At 40.0% G+C, this 19,386-nt stretch overlaps 1 protein-coding gene and 1 long non-coding RNA gene across 3 annotated transcripts in view; one reads left to right on the top strand and one right to left on the bottom strand.

The window, feature by feature from the left end:
• The window catches only part of LOC306668270, a 73,871-nt gene extending 59,331 nt beyond the window's left edge, over nt 1-14,540 (bottom strand). The window contains exon 1 of one of the 2 annotated variants that reach the window (XR_013765803.1): nt 14,242-14,540. This is a non-coding gene — a long non-coding RNA (uncharacterized lncRNA). The remainder of the gene's footprint in view (nt 1-14,241) is intronic. The other variant, XR_013765804.1, reaches the window with a different exon arrangement.
• Nucleotides 14,541-14,696: 156 nt separating this feature from the next.
• The window catches only part of LRRC8C (leucine rich repeat containing 8 VRAC subunit C), a 102,124-nt gene continuing 97,434 nt past the window's right edge, over nt 14,697-19,386 (top strand). The window contains exon 1 of the mRNA XM_079151136.1: nt 14,697-14,906. The gene's annotated coding sequence lies outside the window, so the exon portion shown is untranslated. The remainder of the gene's footprint in view (nt 14,907-19,386) is intronic.

Raw genomic sequence — 19,386 nt, forward strand, 5'->3', positions numbered from 1 at the left:
GAAGTATTATCATGTTGAAGTCCTAGGGGAGACCTTTAGTAAATCAGTTTTTCCATCACAGCTGTTACACAAAACCATGCTCTGGTAACTTCCACAGATTCCTCTACTAGCTACTTAATACTGTCTCTGTTGTTTCCACTCCATTCAATTCTCACATTAGCTACCCAAAGTCAGCAAGGCTCCACAAGTTAAGATCATAGACCTCCACAAGATTACCCTCGCTTCAGACTACTGCAACAAGTCTTAGGAAGTCCCCAGGCCCCTCATACTTTTGACCCACTGGCCACCATGGGGTTACCATGACCCCGTCAGCTTCCATAATTCACTTGAATATTCTGAACCTGAGAAAGTACTATATTTATGATTATAACTTTATTTTTAAAGGACATGTTTTAAGAAAGAGTTGTTAGAAATATCAGGGTACCACAATAAATTAAGCATATGCTCAAAAGATACTGGGCAAGGAGAACTTCACTTTTGAAGGAGGGTGTGCTACAGAATAGTGTGGCAAGCAAGCACACTTGGGCAAGCAGTCCTCCTTTTTATCCCTAACCCTGCAATGCCACTTGCTCTGATAGGAGGAGCTCAGGGTTACAATCTACATGATTGGCTAATTTTAAAAATGGGAAGAGCTGTAGTTAAGATGGCTATGATTGGATACAGGTTGGAAGCTCAAAATGGCTATAAGTGAGTTCTACATCCCAATTTTATATTTAAGGCTACATACCTTATTGTGAAGATGGACCACAGAACTTTCTATTTCCCACAAAGCCAAACAAAGAGACACACAGAACAAGGTCAGGGAGAGGACACAGAGGTTCCATACCCTCTTGCTGTGGACTCAGGGCACCACACCCTCCTGGTGCTGAGGAGACATGCACGCTTAGGGCATACCTAACCTGGAGAGTCTCTGCCACCTCTGAGTAATCAGTGTCAGAACTGACTGGGGTGGAAGCAGAAGAGAGATAGTATTAAATAGTTATTACTCAAATCTGTAGAAGTAGATCAAGTCACCAGAGCATGGTTTTGTATAGGTAGCTATAATGAAAAACTGATTTACTAAAAACCTTCCTAGAACCACAGAATCTGAGTTAACCAATTAGAGATCTTCACTGAACCTCATGTCTAGAGTTTTTACTGGAATTTCATTACATATATGTAACTGATTACATCATTGTCCACAAGATGAAAATCAGTCTCTTGGCCCCTTTCCCTCCTGGTTAGTTGAATTTTTAACCCAGGTCATGCTGGGCCAAAATCCTAACACTCTATTCTTTGCATGGCTGGTCTTTGTACTGATTGGTGCTCTTCCCGAAACCATGTAGGGACCACCATGAGTCTCCTCATAGGCATAATAGGCTCTCCTACTGGGAAATTCCAAGAGGTGTAGGAGCTCTGTACTGGGAATGTGGGGGAAAGACCAAATATATTCTTTATTATGCCACATTCTCCTAAGAGATTTACAGAACTTCAGGGTTTGGAGTCACTCTGCCCCTTAGACAATGGGGAGTCATTTTAAGCAAGTGAAAATTAATTATTATTATTATTTTTTTTTTTTCAGTGCTGGGGATTGAACCCAGGGCCTTGTGCTTTCAAGGCAAGCACTCTACCAACTGAGCTATATCCCCAACTCAAGTGAAAATTATTTATTGAGCAGTAACTATGGGTCAGCCATTCATAATGCATGTACTAAAGGCAGTAATACATTGGAAAGATAGACAATGGCAAGGAGGGTGGTCTGGGTGACAGTGGCCACTGTGCAGACAGAGTCATGAGAACTGAACTAGGGGAGCAGATGTGGAAATAGAAGGAAGGGCTTGAGAAATTTTGCATGAAGATTTCTAACTTGTTTAAAGTTTGTCTCTATTACAAAACACTAGACAACAAGAAGAGGAGTTAAACTTATTTGGAGTGCTGAAGCTACTTCCTAAAAATAGCCATATAACATTTATAAAGAAAATGCCTCTTCTTTGACTTTACAGGGGTTTTTGTCTCAAACATTAAAAACTCAACTAATGGGAAGGATCTTGGTGTTTGACCTCTTGAACAAATCTCAGGACCCCTGTCTTAATCTTTAATGACATAACTCCAGTTGATTCTGTGAAACAAATATATTGACTCCCCTTGACCTCAAATCTTTCTGTTTTAAAATGAATATTGTCCATTTTTGCATTTTTTACCTTCATAATTTTGGAATCTGTTCACTTTTAAGGCCCATCCTCTCCTGTAGATCAGATTTGTGAAGGGGCGTCTGAATCTTGGGATGTACCCTTATGTAAATCATGTATAAAAGAGAACAGGTGACACTGGGGGGTTAAAACTGGCTATTTCTTCCTGCATGTGGATTTCAGTAGATAATAAAAGTTGTATTTCAAGATTCTTGGTGTGCTGTCTTTTTTTACAACAATAACATCAACTCTCTCATATCCACAGAAGTTCTGCAATATGATGGACATTTTAGATAAGAATTACTGGGGCTGAGATGAAGCTTATTAGTAGAGGGTTTGCCTACTGTGCTCAAGACCCTGGGCTCATTCCCAGCATCAAAAACAAATAAAAATAAAATTACTCAAATTTTTTTCATGGGCTTAAATTTTTTATTGGAGGGAAAAAGAAATAATTATTATAATGTATCATAAGTAATATGCTAAATTGAAATAAAATAGAATATAAAATATTAGAATTACATATAGTTAAGCAATAAGTACTAATCACATATACTTTAAATTTTTTTTATTATACATCAAGCTACGAGAGGGTGACTTTTAAGAAAACTGGTAACTAGCAATTCTTCCTACTTATAAATATACTTAAGTAATTGAAGGAAAGACTCCTTTGGCAATATATTTAAAATAACTAAATAAAATATCAGCAAGTGATTTTTGGACCTCTACTATGTGGGAAAAAAAATCTAAAGTGTTTAAAAAGACAAAACACAATCAGCTGTTGAATATTAATAGAAGTTAACTTTATCACATACTTACAATGTGTCAGGTTTGTTCTAGGACTTTGTATGTTTAAATGATCTTTACCTCACAATTGCAATAGGAAGTAGGTACTATAATTATTCTCATTTATGTAGAGAGAAACCGAAGCACAGAGGGGTTAATCAACCTGCCCAAGTTTTCATAGCAATAGAAGACAAAAGAGATAATTAAGTACTATGAGTGTCATAGTCTCTTAAGTTTGCTATAACAAAATACCTCAGACTGAGTAATTTATAAGCACCAAAAATTTATTGCTCACAGTTCTGGAGGGCAGGGTGTTCAAGATCAAGGTGCTAGCAAATTTAGTATCTGGTAAGAACTTATTCTCTGCTTCACAGATAGTGCCTTCCTGCCGTGCACTCACTTGGCAAAGGGACAGACAAACTTCCTCAGTCCTCCTTTATGAAGGGAAGGCACTACTCCCATTCATAAAAGAGAAGCCTTAATCATGTTCCCTAAAGCCCCATCTCTTGATATCACTGATGAATGACTTCAATATATAAATTTGGCAAGGCTGGGGAGAGAGAAAAATGTTCAGGCCAAAGGAAAGAGACAGTGTTCAAAAACTTTATGAACACAGGATTTGAAGTGGACTGGAGAAAGTGCAGAGATGGGGAGAAAAAGGTAGAGAAATTAGAAGGTGCTATAGAGACTTGTTTAAAATAAAGGAGGTGGTAAAGAATTGTCATTTGTAGATCTACCTAGAGAGGTCCCCTCAGAGTAAAAAACTGCCAAGTTTAAGAAGGTGATTTTGCCAAAAAATAGTGGCTCTATAGTAATGCAGGTAGTATATATGTTATAAAAACATGCCAATTCAGGTTCAAATCCAGATAAATCCAAGTACTTTCAGTTAAGGAATTTTAATACTTCAACACAAAGATCAGGAGATAGACTCCTACTTGCTTCTGTCAGACCTCCAAACTTACTCTAGATTAGAGAAAGAGCAAAAGAAAGTTTATCAACCCTGTTCTTCAAGGTCTTAACAGGAAGAGAGGAAAATACCCACCATCCACAAAAGTTGCTTAGCAGAAATCACGATGACTCGCACAATTGTGAAAATGGTGGCAGAGGACCTAGAAGTGCACCTTGCTTTTGCATTGGGAATTGGGATCTTACAATTTGTCTTCAGTGATCAGATAAGATCTAGCATTGAAGAGTTTTGCATGAACCTTCTCATCATTAATTTTTAGAAATTATTTTTTAGTTTTAAAGGTTAGATAGCAATCCATAAATACTATATATTAAAGGGTTTCCTCATCATCCAAATAGACATCCAAGATTTTTTAAAATTCCTAGATTCCTTTCCCTTTGAAGCACTCTGCACACAACCCACCCCCATCATTCTACCCTCACCTCTGTCCAGGATATTGCACAAGCCGAGCAGCCAGTTTGATTTTAGGAGAAGCATTGTGATGCGACTGTTAAGCAATGTCACAATGTGTCCATCTGGGGACTGTGGAAATTTGGGCAATTTGGGAGCTGACTCTTGGTCATGAAAAATGGAAGCTTGCCCAGGTAGAGAATTAATAATGTTAAATTTTGTTTACATCCCCCCCTCCCGCCCCCCGCATCTGGATTTAAAGGAAAACCCTCAACAGCTACTGGGTATTTGTTTTAGGTTACAGAAAGATTTCTCAAATGTGCCATGTGTTAGGAGTTTGGTAAACATCAAAACCTTAAGTGGAACATTTCAAGGTGACGATAATGTATCTTTCTTCTCTGTTACCATCGGCTGATAATGGATACTGATTCACCCTAAATGACACTGAAACATATTTAGAGAAATGAATAACAAAACATTACATCAGAGAAGATAATAACTCAGGCATAAGACTCTAGAAAATCAAGATAAATTATGTTTATTTTTCTTTAGAATTCTAGAAAAAGATGACATTTTCTAGAAGTTAAAAATATCTGACGTTGTAAGGTAGAAAGGGAAAGAGAGGAGTGGAGTGTGAGTTTTAGGGTCAGGTTCCATTCCTCGTTCTGCCACTTACTAGCAGCGTGGCCTTGGGCAAGTAACATTACCTATCTATAGCTCAGACTTCTTGTCTGTGTAATGGAGATAATAATAATACCTCTATCATAATGTTTTTACATGGGATGAAATGAAATAATACATACAATGTTAAATGTCAGTCATAAAGTAAGTTCCCAACAAATGTTAATTGGCTTCTCTATTTGTGCCATTCAAATCACTGCAGCCAGTTGTCAGCCTGCCTCTGATAAATTTCCAGACTGGGTTACTCCCAAAACCATTATTGTTATATTCTAAAGTCCTTGAAAGTTTTCCAATCAGAAAATACTTCTTTCAAAACAATTAATCAGAAGCATTAGTATTAAGAAAACACAATTCTGAGTTTTAGTTTAGTCAATGAAACTAACAGTTAATGTGAAATCTTATTATATCAGAATTAAATCGACTACTATCTGGAGGATTTCACAAGCTGAAGAATACTGGGTATGTTCAAGAGATCTGGATGTTTTCAGTCTCCTAAATGAGACCACAAGCTGTGTCCACATTGTGGTAAATAACTCCTCCCTTTGGTCATATGAAGTAAGTTCATCTGATCTGAACTCTAGTCTTTTCCTCTTTCTATATTTCTTTTGGAAGCAAACATAATGCAGAAGTACACACACACACACACACACACACACACACACATACACATACACACACATGCACACCCACAAGCACACATCTCTATTCCTTAATGTAACACTGTTACGGTTTGGATGTGAGGTATCCTTCAACAGTTCCTGTAAGTGCAGGAATATTCATAGGTAAATGATCAGATTGTGAGTGGTAACTGTAAGAAGGTGGGACTTGCTGAAGAGATGGGTCACTGGGGGTGTGCTCTAGAAGGGTTCATCGCCCCTGTGGCCCCTCCCCCACCTTCCCAACCTGCCATGAGCTGAGCAGCTTTCCTTTGCTGGGCCTTTCCCCATGATATGCTGCCTCACCACGGGCCCAGAACAATGGAGTTGGCCATCTTTGGACTGAGATCTCTGGAACTGTGAACCCCAAATAAACTTTTCCTCCTCTACGTTGTTCTCTTCAGGTTTGGTCACCTAACTAAAGCTAACATGTTACTTTCTTTTTAGTGAAAATTAATTTTTAAAATCATTAAAAAAATAAGAATATAAACTATTTTAGAAAATAATTTTAATGAAATATTATGCTACATAGTTTCATGTTGTCTTTCTTTGAAATCTCATAAGTTGCACCACTTCTAATAGTCCTATACCATTTCTTCCTCAGAAACAAGGATGGAGGGCTATAAAAAGCTATGAGAGGCCTAGGAAAGCATTCATAGGAAAGAACATTTACAAGGCAGGAATGACTAAAAGAGGGAGCAAAGGATACTAAGTTGTTTTACCATTGTCCTATTAGAAAGTGAGGAAAAAGAAAGAAATTGTCAAGAAATGCAAAGGGTCTGAGATTTTATTCTCCTTGGAAACTAAAACATTAGTCTGTCATACTCTCCTAAATGCTAGTAAAAGACATAAAACCTGGGGTTAGAGAAAAAAGAAAGTTCACTACTCATAGCAATAGCAGTATACAAAGTACAGCATTTAAAAAAATCAGTTCCTGGTGCCCCAGTTTCCACAGACAGATGCGAAAAGAACCAGACAGTACCTGCATACATGTAGTGAGTTGTATTACAGGAGAGGAAGCCTAAACTTACAGAATGTCAATCTTCCCTGTGCTCTGGAAAGAAACATTATTTTTATTATATTGAACAGTAAACATGTCTGCCTTTTGCGCCTCTTTCAAGACTGTTCATTAGACAAATACCCTTGAACATGTAGCTTGGAAAACAGGGCATCCAGTGTCTGGCTCACAAGAAGTGCAGAAACACTAAAAACCCTTAGAGAATTGTTTTTCAACAATTATCAATAAATAAACTATTTTACGTTATTCCTTTGAGTGCTTGGAATATGTGTGTTTGTCTTATACTAGTTTCAACTACATATTTCTAAAACGATGTCATAGAACTGAGAAACTAATAAGACTATGTAAAAGCAAAGAACTATTCCTCAGTGTAGAGGAACAAGGCTACATTATTACCAATGAGAATGGGTGCTCTTTGTCCTTTTAAAGATGAAAGGCATTCTGTTATGACTGATGTTTATAAGGAAAATAGCTGAAGAAAACATCAATCAAGAGGTCTTATCATGGGATTGGGGTTGTAGCTCAGTGGTAGAGGGCTTGCCTAGCACGGGTGAAGCATTGGGTTCGATCCTTAGTACCACATAATAAATAAATAAAACAAAGGTATCTATCTACAACTGAATATATATTTTTTTTTAAAAAAGAGGGTTTATCTTAGTAGAAATTCATTAAGTGAGTTAATAAGGTCTATATCTCCCTTTTCTTTACAAAAAGAAAAATCTCTTGAAGATTCTGCAGTTTTTAACTCTACAACAATTAAAATATTCTATTCTGAGGAGTTTTATTCTTTTGGAATGCTGTATGACAAATTAAGTTCTATGAGCAAATGAAGTTAGAGAAATTCTAGGTTCAGCGAAGCTTAACAAGCATTTTAAATGCAGGATTTCTCAGAACTCTAAGCATAATGATAGGCATTGTGAATCTGTAAGAGAGGTATGGCATTCCCCAAATCAATTGGACCACAGACCCAAATTTCTCAGGGTACCTCATGGAATAGAGTTATACAGAAAACTGCTTAGAAATTCCTTAGGAGAGAAATGGCTCTCTCACTGGTGATAGGTGGTAGAGGACAGAGGTATTTGGGGAAGATACAGGGCAACTGGTCTGTTCTACTTTGGGAAGATTTCTCACAGGTAGCAGGAAGCTGAAATACATGGCTTCCTGCTTTCTTGACTAAAAGTGGGTGATTCCATCCATTACTGACTAAAACCTATGAAAAATAAATATGTATCAAGATCTGTGTGTAATGGTTGGGGATATAGCTCAGTTGGTAGAGTATTTGCCTCTCATGCACAATGCCCTGGGTTCAATCCCCACCATCACAGGAAAAAAAAAAAAATCTGTGTGTAAAATTTTAGTACTATATCAATGAAGAAATCACCTGTCCCAAGTCCTTCATTTGCAGACGAAAGCTGAGGATACAAAGATATTAAGACTCATCCTAAATCCAAAGATAGTCAATGTAAGAGCTACAGCTAGATTCTAGGTCTCATTAATGCCAGTTTATGTTTTTCTCACTAACCTCAGTAAAAGTGGCCATTGATAGGCACTATCATTGACACTGAGAAGGTGAACTAGTCTTTTCTTCTTCTTCTTGTTCCCAGAGAGGAAAATACCTGAGTGAATTCGAGAAATTAAGAAATAAACTCCAAAAGAGACTGAACAAAATGCTTTGTCATTGATCTTCCTCCCTCAGACAGTGGGAAGCTCATAAGAAAGAAAGAGAGAAGTTGGGGGGGGGGGGAGAAAGGAAAGGAAAGGAAAGGAAAGAAGGAAGGAAGGAAGGAAGGAAGGAAGGAAGGAAGGAAGGAAGGAAGGAAGGAAGGAAGGAAGGAAGGAAGGAAGGAAGGAAGGAAGGAAGGAAGGAAGAATTTCTTGGGCTTCAAATTAGGTACATTTTCAGGGTTGATGCCATTGAAATTTGAAGCAATTTGATGTTTTCTCTCAACTTTGCTACTCACACCAATACTTCTAACCAACAAATATGTGGTGTTTACCCTAAAACAAATTTGATTCTTCAGACATCAACAGGGTATCCTATAATTTAACTCAATTCAGATTTCACCCAGCGAGAGCATCAACCCCACAGGGTAAGGGCTCAATCTCACAAGACTTCTCCCCAAACTCCCAACTTCAGATGCCAGATTCCAGGTTACCCACTAATTTCTGACCAGTGCAGTTACAAATTGGAGGTTTCCATGACATCTTCCTCAGGTTCAGTCACTTGCTAGAACAGACCACAGAACTCAGAATAGTTTACTTTCTGGATGACTGGTCTGTGTATGAAAGGATAAACAAGCAACCTGATGAAGAGATACACAGGCCAAGATTCAGAAAGGTCTGGGTACAGGAGTTTTTGTCCCTTGGAGCTCTGTGGTGAACTGTCCTCTTGGCACATGGATATGCTCTGGTTCCCTGACCTGGAAGCTCTCCAAACCCTATCCTTTTGGGTTTCTATGGAGGCATCATTATATAGAAATGATTGATCAAATTCCTGGCACTGGGGATTAAGTCAATCTCCTTTCACCTACCTGGAGGTTGGGAAGGGGTACTGAAAATCCCAACCCTTCAATCATAGTACCCTGGCAAACAGCCCTCAACAGTGGTTATCTTGGGAACTTCCAGAAATCACCTCTTTAACATACACCCATATGAAGTTGAAAGGGATTTCTTATAAATGACACAATACTCTTCTTTCAGTGTTATTACAGGAACTGAGGACAAAATCCAAATATCATAACAAAAAATTCTCTTTAGCTCTACTCACTATAGGTTTTAGAAGCTGTGATCCAGGAAAGTGAATGAAAACCAAAAAGTACATTTTTTTGTCACAATATAACTGAAGCTCATGAGCTGGTTAACTCAATCCTGACACTAGCAGGTCTGGGTTTCACTGTTTCTGTTTTGCTTCACTCCACTATGTCTCACTCCCCAAATAATTAACCAGTAAATTCAGTCTTGCCTGAAATAAAGGATAAGGAAAAACATCCAAGAACAACACCAATCATATGGCCTCCCAGTCAGTAATCTTTCTTTAAGTTTATAGGAACCAGGAACTTCTGGGATGCTTGGTCCTGTGGACAACATCAAACCCACATCAAATTCTTGCAGAATTGATTATTGCAAGAATTAATGACCGTTCCTTGCCCACCTGGCTATAGATAAAATTAGGCTCTCCAGAAACCCCATGTAAGCTTTTTCATCTGAGGCCCTTGCAAGAAGGAAATTGGATGAAAGCCCTCCATCTTCCACCTGCCAGTTCGTGGCCAGTAGAACTCTTTCTTCGCCACCCTGCCTCTTGAGTTATTGACTTAATCAGGTGGTGGAAGAATTAGACCTTTCACAGTTATATAATATTTGTCAAGTGACAGTTACTTATCAATCATTGGTCCATCTGAACAATAATTCTAAGAAGGAGATTGCCCAGTCTATTTCATATTGCCTAAACTCAGAGCCATAGACACTTCATGATCTTTCATTAAGAAGTTTGCTTTCAGTCATAAAGTGCTTTTCAATTGAAGAGGCTGCTGTAAAACCACTTCATGAAGGCACATTTGGGATGTGAATATGCTATGGGGAAAAGTACAAATGAATGTTATTGCAAAAACTACGGGAAAATCACATCATTAAACTACCGAATATGCTTGATGGGTTCAATTTAAGAACAAATATTCCTTTCTCATGATTGAGTAGTGGTTAAGCATAAGAACTCTGAAATTAGACTTGCCCAGGAACAAATCCCAACTCTTTTACTCATAGTCATGTGATCTTTGGCTAGCTACTTAATTATATGGCCTCCTGTCCATGGGAGAAAACAGTCCTGCCTATTTTAATGGTTAGCTATGATGATTAAATGAGACAATGCATACAAAGCCAGTGCCCAGTACACAGTATGTACCCCATAGTGCTTATTCATTATGATTTCCAAAGAAAATTTCACAATGTAGTGGAACCAAACAATTCTGTCTTGCAGGAAGAAGGCTGATTTTAGAAGAATTTGATTCAAAGTTTCACAGTATCCTATTTTTAGGTCTTTGTCACCACCATCTCCTCTGGTACAAATTCAACTGTCATTTTAGGGTCAAGACCACATTACCTCCAGGAACTTCCTGCTTGAAGGACGCTTAGTGGGGAAGATTTTATTCTGTCTTAGCATTTTTAATGGTGCAGAGTCAAGGATTTCAAAACTGTTACTAAAGGTGAATTTTATCTTGCAGCTATTAATTCAGAAAGTGCTAATGGTTGCAACAATGTTAACAGCTGAAACTTAAAACAAAGGATGTTTTCTGTTAACTCAGTTCCTTCCCACAAAGTTCAGAAATGGTCTGGGGAGCAGATGTGCACGTGGTGGATAGAAAATGCAGGGTAAAATTCTGCTGGTGGTTTTGGTTTAGAATTTAAATTTTACTTTCACTATTACCAGGCAGTATCATCTGACTTCAAACACAAGAAAATCAAGAGTAGCAGGTTCACCTAAACAATAATCTTAGCATTAAAAAAAAAAAAAAAAAAAGATTTAAGTAGGTACATATACATAATACATATTTTTAGTATAAATTCTTTATGAGAAAGAATTTAGAGTCTGTAACATTATGAATTATAATGAAAGAATTGGTACAAGAAATTTAAACATTTAAAAATTCATTCTTTCAACATTTAATATCAGGTACTGGGCTGGGTGTTGATGATGGATACAGACATGAATAAAGATATTGTCCCTGCACCGGAGAAGCTCAAAGACTTGGGAGTAAGGCAGACATGTAGAGGTAAATGACAACTGACCCTGGTGAGTGCTGAAACAGAGGTTCAGATTAGGTGCACAAGGAAGGCAAAATTAATTACACTTGCCTGGAACCCTAAGAGGCTTCACAAACTGATATCTGAATTGTGTATCAAAGAATGATATAGCTCTTCCTGAGTTTTCTTGTGGCTAAAAACAAAACAATGTAACATTACTTCCATTTCCATACAGTTTGCAAGATATATTCTGTTTTACCACAGTCCTAAAAAGTTGCTATGTTCCAATAGATAGATGAAGAAGCTGAAGTTCAAAGATTAAGAAGTTAAGAGTCATAAAGCTAGAGACAGAGGATTTGAGCCCAGATTTCTATGGTTCCATACCCCTTACCATAGCATTGTACTGCCCTGCCCAGAAATATCCACTTCTACTCCCTGTCACCAAGCAATGCACAGTTAACGTTTATCTGTGTGGACTTTCATGTGGAAACTTACTCTGGAAGCACAAATAGAACATCAAATTTTGGACTAAAGAATTGGGAATAGGGCTAGGGATGTCACTCAGTGGTACAGGGCTCACCTAGTAGCATTTGAGGCCCTGTATTCAACCCCAGGCACTTTAAAAAGGGGGTGGAGAGAAAAAAAAAGAATTGGGTATAAAGTAAAAGGCCAAGATGGAAACTGTATATGCAATTTACTCAGCCCATGGTGCCCTCTCCTTTTTCTGAATTTCATGCACATTGTTTGAAGATGCAAACTTCAAATTTCAGTGTATGCCAGATTCCCTCTCCCATAAACTGTAAATACCTTGAAGCCAGGAAATAAGTCTTATACTTCTCTGACACCCTTAAGGACCCAGTTTTCACACAAACTGACTCATTAATTGCTGATTCACCCATTGCTTTATAGAGAGCTTGGTAAGTGTATGATTCAAGGTAGGTTGACTGAAGTAAGAAGACAGACTTAAGGTTTATATGCCATAAAATAAAAAGGTGGATTAAGCAGATTAGCAGATTAGTTTTTAGATTAGTAACTTTCAAGCTTTAATGCTTGAATCACCTGTCTGCACTTGTAGAACTGTGCATATCCTATCGTTAAATGGCAGAGTAGACATGAATATTACTAGAAAGCAACTCAGGGGTAGTTGACTTGCAGGGAATTCATATCCCATGTCTCCAAGGGATATGAATGTGCTGTGTCTATTATTTTGCTTTCAGAGCAATGAAGAGTAATAAGTACAATAATGACTCATTTATCGAGCATTTCTAAGGTGCTTGACACTGTTCTTGGTGCTTTAAGGATATTGTCTCATTCTCACAGCACCCTGTAGTACCTATAATTACTAATGGTATGGGAAAAAAAAAATAAAAAGAAGCTGTATATTCCCTAAGTTTAAAGAGGAAAAGCAAAATTGAGTATGGCAGCTCATGACTGTAGTCCCAGCACTGGGGAGACTCAGACAGAAAGATCACTTAAGTCCAGCTCAAGACCAGCCTGGGCAACATAGTGAGACCCCATTTAAAAAAAAAAAAAAAAGATAGGGATATAAGTCTGTTTCACCAGAGTCAAAAGTCAAAAGTCTAGGGTTCAATGGTTCCTTGGCACTGAGTAAAAAAGGAGCAGCATCTCATGGAGGCCTAAACTTGTAATCAGGGTGCCAACGGTACAAAGACAGAAGGGCACTCAGCCCTTGAAGAATAAGACTCTCTATGGCAGGTTTCTTCCATTAGTAGTTGTTTTACTGGTGATTTAAATTCAAACAAGATATTTGAGTTAGAGTTACCTAAGAGAATATCCCTGCATTAACCTGGTAGCTTGCAAGGCACTTGAAGTTTTTGATTTTTTTTAAAGCAAATTGCTAATGCCAGTCTCTGCCTTTTCCCCAGAGACTCTCTAGGAATTTTCCCATCTGCTGTCTAATAGGAAAGCCCCACCCTAGATTTTTGTCTTCATCTGTTAATTAAGGCTAATGACAGAGTCATCTCCTAAGGCCAGAGTGGGTTTAAGGTTGTATTCCTGGAAGGACAACCAGTCCATGGAATTAGAAAAACCATGGTATTTTGGTAGGGGAGCAGGGAAAACTGAGTGAAAAGCCCAAAAGAACAATTTTTGGAAAAAATTTTTCCGTTTGACTTAGAAGTGGGTGAAAAGAGGTGACTGCTATCTGAAGACTTGCTGTGTAAGTCTGCATCAACTAGTGGGACATAACTATTTGTCTATTAATTTCTCCACTCACATATATATGTCTCTCTCAAACTGCCAGAATAGAGCAACAGTTTAATTTTTGTTGCTCTTAAAATAGCTGGTATTGGTGAGGTATTCCCAGAAGGTTTTTATTATTGTTTTACATTTTTAAAACTGGTCATTAGATTTTCCATACAGAGAACTGCGAACTTTCAAGAAGTTAAGAGTTTGCTTTTTCATTCTGAAATTGGATTGGGAAATGGGGAGGAGAAAAACGTTTCAGATCAAAAAATGGAGAATCCCCTCCCCCATACTCCCTAAACAACAGGTGGTTTGGTGTGCCATCCTTTAAGCACTGTACGAAACTGAGTCTCCCTAGAACCGGCGGCTTAGAGATCTGGGAGCACATCTGGCAGTGTGGGGGCAGATGGAGATTCCTGCAGGACAGGAGGGTTGGTAGTTAGGGGGTTCAAGGACTTCGTGGTCCAGCGATACTTGGTTTTGTCTTTCTCCTTCAGTGTATTCCATCCTCCCCACCGTCTGTTCTTCCGGGACCCTTCAGTTGTGTACGGAGGGGTTTTCTCCATCCTGACCCCAGTCTTTCGAAGATTTCCCAGAAGAGCTATTTTTAGTGGTGGCTGCTCGGCTCCAACTTACCCAGGGGTGGAGCTGCGGTAGCGGAGCAAAAGCTCCACGCAGAGTCCACGGTTTTTCCGCGCATTGTTAGGGATGAGAGTGGAGGTGGTATTAGACACGGTCAATTCCCCCGGCAGAGCCCGCCAGGTGGGCGGCTCAGAGACCGGAGTGGCTTGGTCTCGAAGCGGCTGGAGGATTTCTTTCCCACTCCTGAACAAAGTCCTCCGAGGCCGGCGGCATTTCCCGCTGTCCGGCTGCGGGCACGGGGTGGTCTCTGCAGGGGAGGAAGTTCCCGGGCACTGCTGCCTGCGTCACAGCGGGCTGGCACCGCGGAATCCGCTCGGCGGGCGGCGGCGGCGACCCCGGGGCCGGGCGCTGGGCGGCGCTGGCTGCCGCTGGCCCCGCTGCACGCGGGGCGGCGCTGGAGGCGGCTCCGTCCGCGGCCGGGGAGGCGCAGGGGAGGAGGGTTGCAGGGCTGGGGCGTTAGCTGCGTCCCGGCTCGGAGCCCGCGAAGAGGACGAGGAGGAAGGCGCCGCGGTGGCCGCGGCTGCAGTGCTCTGGGAGCGACAAGCCATGAGCAGCGGCCCCGCGGACTACCCCGCTGTCGCTGGCTGCCGCTGAGCCCGGCCCGGAGACCGCTTGCCGCTCCCCAGCACCCTCTCCTGCCGACACCCTAGCACCCAGAGGTAAGGGCGGGGGAACCGTGGAGGGATGGAGAGGGGCGGCCCGCAGAGGGCCACCGGGCTTGGTCCGCTAGGAGCGCCAGAGGTAGAACTCGCCTTCCCCGCCTTGCTCTCTTTTCTGCCTCCTCCTGGCCCTGGGACAGGCAGAATGTGGTCGCCTGCCCAGCGTGTGGTCCCTGGAGCCCTCGCTTCTACAGCTTAGGAACCCGCCAACCCCTACCCCACCCATCTCACGGAAGCACCGGCGTCTGCACGAGGAACCCCAGCCTGGCGCCAAGCGCAGCACGGCCGCAGCAGGTTCTGCGGGCGGGGGGAGGGGGATACGGGGGAAAAACGCGGTCACCGCCGGGGTCCATCCTCGTTTTTTCCTACCTGGAAGATCCCTGAAATTCCGGGGGCCTGTCCTTTCTGGTTTTTTTCCTCTACTTACACCCTCGAGCCTCTAAAGTTGGCACTTTCGGGGGTGGAGGAGAATTTGAAGGTCTTTGAAAGGAACAAGAGAGCACTGTCCGCTCACCTGCAGGACTAGAGAAGAGAAAGGGGCTTTGCGGGATCGGGCGGGACCCAGAAGCCAGGTGTTCAGGCCAGCGATTGAGACCAGGACCGTTGCTTTTCCCCACCCCCGAACTGATCCTTCTTTATTTGCTTCTTTCTAGCTAGCTCCCAGCAAGGAGGTGGTGTAAGGATGGAGTTAGCAACTCGGGAATCTTAGATTGTGCTCTTTAGATGCTAATGCCTTTCTTTTTTTGCTCAACCAATTCTTTCCACCTGCCCACGCCTGCCCGTGTACATGAGATTTCAAACAGTTTCTTCAAAACCTCGCACAGTACCTGGGTTTGCAGTATCTAGCCAGACCTTAATCCATATCCTTATGCGGATATTTCAGAGGGCCAAACTTCATTCGGTTTCAAATTCCTTAAGTATTTCAAACTCCCTGCAAACCAATTAGGAACATTTTCGGGTTCCCATCCTCCTTAAAGTAAAAAATAAGAACCAATCAATCTTCGTAGGAGTGCCGGCATTTGGCAGAGGGAGGTTTGAATTACCCTATTTAATACAACCTTAGAGGAGAGAGGAATGGGTAGAGGAAATCGCAGTTCCATTTTAGTCACGTACTTCTTAGAAGACTTCAGTAGTACAAGAAATATAACCTTAACAAACGGTCACATTTCTGGACAGGTATGTGGTAGTTTCCTGAAGCAGACCAGGCTTCAGCCTGGACAGATCTTTAAAATGACATCAAAGGAGAGGAGTAAATGTGATGGTAATTCTCTTGGTTGTCCCAACACTGTCAAACCTACAGAACCTTCAGTCTTATGCATATATAAAGAGAATATATACTCTTTATTTTCTAATTTTCGAAAACCCAAAATGTAGCCTGAACTTGAGAATTTGCTCAGATTCATAAACCATATTAGATGTATGGATAAAGGTAACAAATCAGATTTATGCAATTCTAACTTTGACATTTGCATTTCTTGTGACTGCTTAAATAGGAAAGGCCAAAGGTATAAAACTGATTTCCTTTACTGTGGAATGATTAACTTAAATTCTGTCTTGTCTTGGGGTCTGTTTGTTTCCTTTAAGAAGGATAGGGAGAGCAGATGTGCAAGGGTGGATATTTTCTATGGTTCACAAAATAGATTTGCCACAGATAGGATCCAACAACCCAGTGATTGTACCAAAGACAAAAAGCACAGTTAACAATTTTCTTACTAGTGAAGTTTTGACAATTTTGTTAATGATGCTAGTCTGTTATTTTTTCAAATTTACTTAATATGTTTATTAAATATTTAATTATTAGTTTATTTAATGAATTTGCTCAATTAGTGAGGTGTTTTTTAATGTTTTACAGGGAATGCTTTCAGCGAAAGACTGCATTAAGTGCTATAAGAGAAATGAATAATTTTTGTACTTATATGAAGTTTTTCTTTAAAAACAAAATTAGAAATGTTAACTAGTAAGTTTCACTCTTTTCCAAATTATTGTTGTGACTTTTAATAGCATATAGTATTATTAAGTTGTAGTCATCAGTAACATTAGAATAAAGCCCAAGTTTAAAAAGAAATGAAGTGGAAACTATACCTTATTTTGGCAAGCAGGTGTTAATGATTTGATATGACACATTGCTATAATATAGTCTGACTGCTCCAGGTCTCTAACACATTATTTTATATTCTTACAACAAACCCCTAGAATGGATGGCCATCCACATTTTACAGAAGAAACCAGCTCAGTTTGTGACTTCCCAGAGACCTTAGAGCTAAATTAATGCCTAATGAGAACAAATATCCCTAGTTTTGTTTGTTTTTGTTGTTGTTTTCCTCCCACGCCTGACCCTGTACCACTGAGCTACATTCCCAACCCTTTTTATCTTTTATTTTAAGATGGAGTCTCACTAACTTACCCAGGCTGACCTGGAACTTGGTATCCTACTGTTTCAACTTTTGGAGTCACTGGGATTATAGTTCTGCACCACGAGTTCCTGCTCCTCAGTCTTTTTTTTTTTTTTTTTTTTTTTTTGGGGGGGGGGTGGTGCTGGGGATTGAACCCAGGGCCTTGTGCTTGCAAGGCAAGCACTCTACCAACTGAGCTATCTCCCCAGCCCCTGCTCCTCAGTCTTAATGATACACTTTCTCTCATTATCGAAAGGCTTCTTTTTTTATTCCTCTCTTGATTTATTGTTGACTTTACTTAATGTCTATATGAGGAAACTGAGGTTGAGAAAGTAAAGTAACCTGTCCAAGGTTTTGCATGTATCTAGTATGTAGCAGAATTCTGATTTTAAATCAGAGCCATTTATTTTAGAAACCCTGTTCTTGCCACAGATTTCTATTAAATGAATGACTTAGAACTCTCCCTAATGAACAATTCACTCCCGCCCATCAGCTATTGTCTTCTACATGGAGAAGAGGGTCTCACTCCCAAGAGTTTGCATATCATACCAGGAGTCTTGGCTGTATCTCCAGCCCTGCATCACCCATGAATGCTATTGCAACCAATGAGGGTGACATTACTGTGGAGGTGTTCTTGAATCCACTTACCTTTTTAAAAAGTATAAATCATTCTAGATTGGCATGGAGTAAAGAGTGTAGCGTCAATATAGGATTATTATCAGAATAGCTGCTATCGTATTTTGCTTTGATTGCCTAGCAGGAGTACAAAGGAACTTACATTATTGAACTTCTCTAAGCCCTGGTTTCCTTTCCTGATGTGTAATAGAGTTAATAAAACCTACATAGCTGGTGGTTGTGTGGATTCAGTGTAATAACACATCCAAAGCACAGCTCCTGGCACCTAGTAGTTATTCAGTAAGGATTAGCATCTGATTGAAATTTCTCCTATATCCATTTGATGTATATTTGAAATGCATATAGTGATTAGTCCATGCTATAAGTGATTCATTCTTTTATGGTTATACTGAAGTCTGTATCAGATTTTAGTATCTTTAACTTTTGAATCACATCCTTTTTTGTCATCTTGAATTAGAAACATGTATAGTTGCCTTTTGTAGTTTTTCCTTTACCCTACATTGCATATTTTTTTTACAATTTACTAGCAGTATTTCAGTGACAGGAATCTGTATGTTTTGGCAACCATACTTCTGTTTTCTGCCTCTCCAGAGTCTCAGCCTTGCTTATCACTCAGGGCACCAGACAATCGCAGTATCTACCCCCCTCACACCTCACCCTTGACCACGCCCCTGCCAACTGAAATTCTGCATCTTCAAAACCCAGCCTAAATACCACCTCCTTCCTGAGCCCAATGCATCCCTCTGAATCCTTTGTCAGTACATTTCTAATTCAGACAACACATACCCTCATGCTTTCTAAAAATATTTTTTCAAGTTATTTTCCCAGGAAGTATACTGTGGAAAACTGTAAATTCTTTGAGATTATCCTATTCTTTACATAGGATTACATTCAATGATTTCTATTTACCGAATGAAAAACAAGTAATATGTTTTGAGGAGATCCTTACAGTAATTAGGAAACACACCTCAATTTTTTGTTTCTTTTACATAATTGTTAGTGGCACCTTCCTTATTATTTTGAGGTTTGTTCCTCCTCGCCTTCTCCACTTATTTAACTGATGTCACATTTCCCGGGAGGCCATACTTCTTAAAGTCTAGGCCACTAGTTGCCACATGAGATAGCTAAATTTCATTAATAAATTGCTCCCAGGGTGATATAAAAAACTTTATTAGGTTGTGAATATATTGAGCCCTTCCGTTTTTGAGTAGTTTGTCATTTTAGAGGGGTAATGGTACAGGTGGATTTCTTTAATTAGGAACCGGATTTACCTGAGAGGAAGGAAGCTTGAGATGATGAACTAGGAAGGTTTCAAACCAGTTTGGTTGGAAGTAGGACTAATTGTGGCCCAGTGTGGAGGGTACAACCAGATATGACCTTCACGAGAGAATTAGCAAAAGTGGAAGGAAGATCCAGACAGTCTCACCCCAACTAGGGCCGGGATAAATAAA

The sequence above is a fragment of the Sciurus vulgaris genome (genome assembly GCF_902686455.1).
Source record: "Sciurus vulgaris genome assembly, chromosome: 1".
NCBI classification, from domain to species: Eukaryota; Metazoa; Chordata; class Mammalia; order Rodentia; family Sciuridae; genus Sciurus; species Sciurus vulgaris.